General features: G+C 38.5%; 1 protein-coding gene across 1 annotated transcript in view; it reads right to left on the minus strand.

Annotated features, from left to right (window-relative positions):
• The window catches only part of cntn2 (contactin 2), a gene marked incomplete at its 3' end in the record, with an annotated part of 125,566 nt that extends 121,917 nt beyond the window's left edge, over positions 1–3,649 (minus strand). Inside the window, exon 1 of the mRNA XM_083939878.1 lies at positions 3,526–3,649. The remainder of the gene's footprint in view (positions 1–3,525) is intronic.
• Positions 3,650–6,774: the final 3,125 nt, after the last annotated feature.

Genomic DNA, 6,774 nt, shown 5'->3' on the forward strand with positions numbered 1-6,774 from the left:
GGTGACGTGGCAGAGAGGAGGACACTGGACCAACTGCTGGACATTATGGACAATGCCAGCTAACCCCTGCACACCGTCATCAGCGACCAGAGAAGCCTGTTCAGTGGAAGGCTGCTCCTGCCCAACTGTAGGACCAACAGGCTCAATAACTCCTTTGTCCCTCAGGCCGTCACACTCTCCAACTCCTCACTCGGGGGGAGGAGGAAATAAAGAGGAAAGAAGGGAAGGAGTGGGAGCCACTCACTGTGCAACTAATAATCTACTCATACATACACTACCGTTCAAAAGTTTGGGGTCACCCAGAAAATTTTGTGTTTTCCATGAAAAGTCACACTTATTTACCACCATGAGTTGTAAAATGAATAGAAAATATAGTCAAGACATTGACAAGGTTAGAAATAATGATTTTTATTTGAAATAATATTTTTTTTCCTTCAAACTTTGCTTTCGTCAAAGAATCCTCCATTTGCAGCAATTACAGCATTGCAGACCTTGGGCATTCTAGCTGTTAATTTGTTGAGGTAATCAGGAGAAATTTCACCCCATGCTTCTAGAAGCCCCTCCCACAAGTTGGATTGGCTGGATGGGCACTTCTTGCGTACCATACGGTCAAGCTGCTCCCACAACAGCTCAATGGGGTTTAGATCTGGTGACTGCGCTGGCCACTCCATTACAGATAGAATACCAGCTGCCTGCTTCTTCTCTAAATAGTTCTTGCACAACTTGGAGGTGTGCTTTGGGTCATTGTCCTGTTGTAGGATGAAATTGGCTCCAATCAAGCGCTGTCCACAGGGTATGGCATTGCGTTGCAAAATGGAGTGATAGCCTTCCTTATTCAGAATCCCTTTAACCCTGAACAAATCTCCCACCTTACCAGCACCAAAGCAACCCCAGACCATCACATTACCCCCACCCTGCTTGACAGATGGCGTCAGGCACTCTTCCAGCATCTTTTCAGTTGTTCTGCGTCTCACAAATGTTCTTCTGTGTGATCCCGCCAGCATCCCGGAGCATCCCGGAGTCGCCTCTTCACTGTAGATGTTGACACTGGCGTTTTGCGGGTACTATTTAATGAAGCTGCCAGTTGAGGACCTGTGAGGCGTCTATTTCTCAAACTAGAGACTCTAATGTACTTTTCTTCTTGCTGAGTTGTGCAGCGGGGCCTCCCACTTCTCTTTCTACTCTGGTTAGAGCCTGTTTGTGCTGTTCTCTGAAGGGAGTAGTACACACTGTTGTAGGAAATCTTCAGTTTCTTGGCAATTTCTCGCATGGAATAGCCTTCATTTCTAAGAACAAGAATAGATTGTCGAGTTTCACGTGAAAGTTCTCTTTTTCTGGCCATTTTGAGCGTTTAATCGTCCCCATAAATGTGATGCTCCAGATACCCAACTAGCCCAAAGGAAGGTCAGTTTTATAGCTTCTCTAACCAGCTAAACTGTTTTCAGCTGTGCTAACATAATTGCACAAGGGTTTTCTAATCATCCATTAGCCTTCTGACCCAATGAGCAAACACTTTGTACCATTAGAACACTGGAGTGATAGTTGCTGGAAATGGGCCTCTATACACCTATGTAGATATTGCACCAAAAAACAGACATTTGCATCTAGAATAGTCATTTACCACATTAGCAATGTATAGATTAGTTTAAACTTAGTTTAAAGCACTGTTTAAAAAAACAGTGCTTTTCTTTCAAAAATAAGGAAATTTCTAAGTGACTCCAAACTTTGAACGGTAGTGTACCTGGGAACTTATCCTCTTTTCTTTGTGCAATAACTTTATCCACCACTTAAGTGCAATAATTTAATCTTACTGCTCATTTCTGTAATATACAGTCATACATATTTTATCTTATACACTTCCTCTACATTTAACATATCTGATTTCATTTTCTGGAATTTAATTTTACTTGTATTCTTACATCTACCTCATAAATATCTGACTAAGAGTTTATTGTTGACTGTTTATTGTTTTTTTAAATATATATATACATATATGTATATATTTCTATATACATATATATGTGTATATGTATTTGTATATATATATATATATTGTGTATGTATAGAATGAGAATCCGTGTCTGAATGAGATTACCTGTATAAATAAAGGGTAAATAGCAAATTGCAAAGCTTTCAAGTCAAGGCTCAGTTTTTTGTTCGTAGCTAATGCTGGGACACCATTAACTACAATTTTTTCCATATCTGCCGTCTCTAGCCTCAACATTTTATTTTTTACTTCATGTGCATGTATACTCTTTCCAGTGTTAATATTTCTGAAAAACATGAATTGTCCCCCCCCCAATAAAAATACCCTAAATTATTCAAAATTGAACAAATGTATTTTCAGACTTCACATTTTAGATTCACATCTAAAAGGAAATCATGGACATGATGTGAAAAAATAAAGTTTGACAAATATATTTCTGACTCCACATCCATCTCTGCTCTCCTCCACTACAACACAAATGAACAGAGTTTCTTACACAGACGCTGATGATCAGCAGGCTTTAAAAAAAGGGCTTCATATTTTCATATTCATCCGTATCAGCGAATCATGTATAAAGTAGTCCCATACACTGGGAGAAAAGGAAGATGGAGAGAAGAACTGGGGCTGAGTAGACATTACATGCCTGAGACCCTTAAAATGATGATATCCTGTTGGCTGTTTAGAACAAATAAACAAGAAAGGTAAACATAGTAAATGATTCCATGTACAGTACTTTTTGAATTATATGGTGAGCCTCTACAAAACTGGGATTTATGGTGGCATGGTATGAGTTGCATGCAGGCAAAAAAATAAATCACTTTTATGAATATAAAAGTATATATGTACTTATTTACTAAGAGTTTATTGGTTATCCTAAACTGTATTTTTTATATCTCCCTTGTGTTTTTGTAAGCTGCTGGATACTCAATTTCCTTGAGGGAGTTCATCCCAAAGGATCAATAAAGAGAAGTCTAATTTTAAGTCTAAAGACTTAGCTCTGGCTATCAGCCAACATAGAATACAGAATAGCATGACGTGTTTACAGTTAATTTAGTGTACGACATATTTGACAAACAACAGAAGCCTTAAAACAGTCAAATGTGTGTATGTCCATTCAACGTACACATATAGGGTAATTAAAGACGTCCCCGGTTTAAGTTGAACTCAATGAAATGCTACTAATTTAAGCCGACATGAAGACAGGCTAACTACGGTCCTAATGTTGAGGTGCAGCCATTGCCAGATTTAATGTGAAGTTTAACGTTCACCACCTTGGCGTTAGTGTGGGGAAGAAACACGCTTTTTAACGATAAGTATTCTCTGGGTCTGTCCAAGGTACACTTGTGCTATATTGCGTCAAAAACATTAATGAGCGGGATAGCCATCCAAACTGTGCTCCTGCTAAACAGCCGAGAGCAGCTTTCAACATTCAGAAAAATATGCCATTAGGTTTTTCAACAAATAAGACCGGAGAAATTATAAGAATAAGACTAAGGGAAAAGGTAACGGTGTTGGTTGGGAAGTGTGGGGATGTTTACCTTGCTAAAATGCGGATAGTCTTCTCCCAGGGCAGCTGCGATGCGGAGGCGCAGGTGATGCGCAGGAGACGAGGACAGAGATGATGCTGCTCGCTACGTCGATGAAAGCAGCGTCGTGTTTCAGATGATAGAAGCGTCTGCTCCTTCCCTGGATGCCCCCGATTTCTCCCCTCCTCCTCTTCGGTATGAGATTTTAGTAGAGCCGCAAAAAACGAGCCAGGCGCGCGCGCGCTCTCTCTCTCTCTCTCTCTCTCTCTCTCTCTCTCTCTCTCTCTCTCTCTCTCTCTCTCTCTCTCTCTCTCTCTCTCTCTCTCTCTCTCTCTCTCTCTCTCTCTCTCTCTCTCTCTCACTCTCTCTCTCTCTCTCTCTTCTCTTCTCTCTGTTTCTTCCGCCCCTCCGCATCATTGCTTTCTTACGATCACCTTCTGGTGGCTTTTCATTAGTGCCAAGCTTGCGAAAATACTGCAAAACCATTTCCGGTCTCAATATGATATAATTAAAAGAAGCTGAAGGTCCTGTTCTACTGTGTGCTGTTGTTGCTGTGTGTTAGGTCTCTCTTGAGAATGAGACTCCGTGTCTCAATGAGATTACCTGTATAAATAAAGGATAGATAGACATTTTAAAAAATGAGCCTTAAAATTAGGATATCCTGTTGGCTGTTAGAACAAATAAACAAGAAAGAAGCCTCTATAAAACTGTGATTTATGGTGGCATGGTATGAGATGCATGCAGGCAAGGCAGGCCAGCGTCAAACTAAAATCTTTTATTTTGAAAGCAAAATCGAATTACTTCCGGTGACATGCTTTCTCACCCCGTCGAGCTTGAAGCAGGAGCGGCGTCAGTTTGCATCTCCTTTTGTTGTAGGAGCCTCGGCTGCCTGAAAGTGAAGCGCAGAGGGGCAGGTGCTGTGCCAAGCCCGCTCCACACCCCTGCTCCCCGGGACCGGTGAGCACAAAGAGACTACTCCTCCAATTAAACCCTTACATGGAGATAGACCGGGATGATGATCACACCTACATACATAGCCTACCTCTTATATTATATTGTACTAAATATTGGGCTTAACTTTTCATTTTATTTTAGTCATTACTCATTTTAACACCAACACCAACAAAGCAGTAAAACAGTTTCCACAAGAGACAGTATGACAGCGAATCTGTTATAGTGGGCGGATTAGCTCAATATTTTATACCAATTGTTCACTTATAATAAAATAAAATAAAAGCATAAAATTTGGTAGATGTATTGGTGAATATGTTTCAAACAAATCTTGGTATTGGTCCACCTCAAAAGCGCACCCCTAGCCATAATGAATGATCTTCCGGGCGGGTCTTCTGAGGAGGTTAATGTTTAGGTCAGCACAGACACCAGAAGCCAGAATGAGACTTAAGAAACAGTCGAAAGCCTCAGAAACACTGACATGCACCGACCTGATGTCAAGTGGACCGGGCCGACATCACTGCTGGTGACCCGTTAACTTGACATAAAGTAAAGTAAAACATATCTCAGAATATATCGTTTTTTATACGGTTTATGAGTATCTCTATTCAATCATATTCTTGTATTCATCATCTGCAGTCACTATGGCAACTACAGAGACACTCGATTGATTCTGATTCTGAAGATATCAAGTCAGTCTGCTTTAAGTTGATTTTGAAGTTATCACGTCAGTCTGCTTTAAGTTTGATCTTTAAGTTTATGTCAGTCTGCTTTAAGTTTTATTCTGAAGTTATCAAGTCAGTCTGCTTTAAGTGTGATTTTGAGGTTATCAAGTCATTCTGCTTTAAGTTTGATTCTGAAGTTAAACAAGTCAGTCTGCTTTAAGTTTGATTCTGAAGGTATCAAGTCAGTCGGCTTTAAGTTTTATTCTGAAGTTATCAAGTCAGTCTGCTTTAAGTGTGATTTTAAAGTGATCAAGTCAGTCTGCTTTAAGTTTGATTGTGAAATTATTAAGTAAGTCTGCTTTAAGTTTGAATTTGAAGTTATCAAGTCAGTCTGCTTTAAGTTTGATTCGGAAATTATTAAACAGTCTGCTTTAAGTTTGATTCTGAAGTTATCAAGTCAGTCTGCTTTAAGTTTGATTTGGAAATTATTAAAACAGTCTGCTTTAAGTTTTATTCTGAAGTCATGTCAGTCTGCTTTAAGTTTTAGTCTGAAGTTTTCATGTCAGTCTGCTTTGTGTTTGATTCTGAGTAATCAAGTCAGTCTGCTTAAAATTTGATTCTGAAGTTATCAAGTCAGTCTGCTTTAAGTTTGCTTCTGAAGTTGTCAAGTCAGTCTGCATTGCGTTTAATTCTGAAGTTATCAAGTCTGTCTACTTTAAGTTTGATTATGAAGTTATCAAGTCAGTCTGCTTTAAGTTGATTTTGAAGTTATCGAGTCAGTCTGCTTTAAGTTTGATTCTGAAATTATTAAGTCAGTCTGCTATAAGTTTTATTCTGAAGTTATGTCAGTCTGCTTTAAGTTTGATTCTGAAGTTATCAAGTCAGTCTGCTTTAAGTTTTATTCTGAAGTTATGTCAGTCTGCTTTATGTTTGATTCTGAAGTTATGAAGTCAGTCTGCTTTAAGTTTCATTTTTAAGTTATGTCAGTCTTCTTTAAGTTTTAGTCTGATGTTTTCATGTCAGTCTTCTTTAAGTTTCTGTCTGAAGTTTTCATGTCAGTCTGCTTTACGTTTGATTCTGAAGTTATCAAGTAAGTCTGCTTTACGTTTGATTCTGAAGTTATCAAGTCAGTCTGCTTTAGGTTTGATTCTGAAGTTATCAAGTCAGTCTGCTTTAAGTTGATTTTGAAGTTATCGAGTCAGTCTGCTTTAAGTTTGATTCTGAAATTATTAAGTCAGTCTGCTTTAAGGTTGATTCTGAAATTATTAGGTCAGTCTGCTTTAAGTTTTATTCTGAAGTTATGTCAGTCTGCTTTATGTTTGATTCTTAAGTTATCAAGTCAGTCTGCTTTAAGTTTGATTTTGAAGTTATGTCAGTCTGCTTTAAGCTTGATTCTGAAGTTATCAAGTCAGTCTGCTTTAAGTTTTATTCTGAAGTTATGTCAGTCTGCTTTATGTTTGATTCTGAAGTTATCAAGTCCGTCTGCTTTATGTTTGATTCTGAAGTTATCAAGTCAGTCTGCTTTAAGTTTGTTTTTTAAGTTATGTCAGTCTTCTTTAAGTTTTATTCTGAAATTATTAAGTCAGTCTGCTTTAAGTTTAATTCTGAAGTTATGTCAGTCTGCTTTACGCTTGATTCTGAAGTT

This window comes from Echiichthys vipera (assembly GCF_963691815.1).
Source record: "Echiichthys vipera genome assembly, chromosome: X".
NCBI classification, from domain to species: Eukaryota; Metazoa; Chordata; class Actinopteri; order Perciformes; family Trachinidae; genus Echiichthys; species Echiichthys vipera.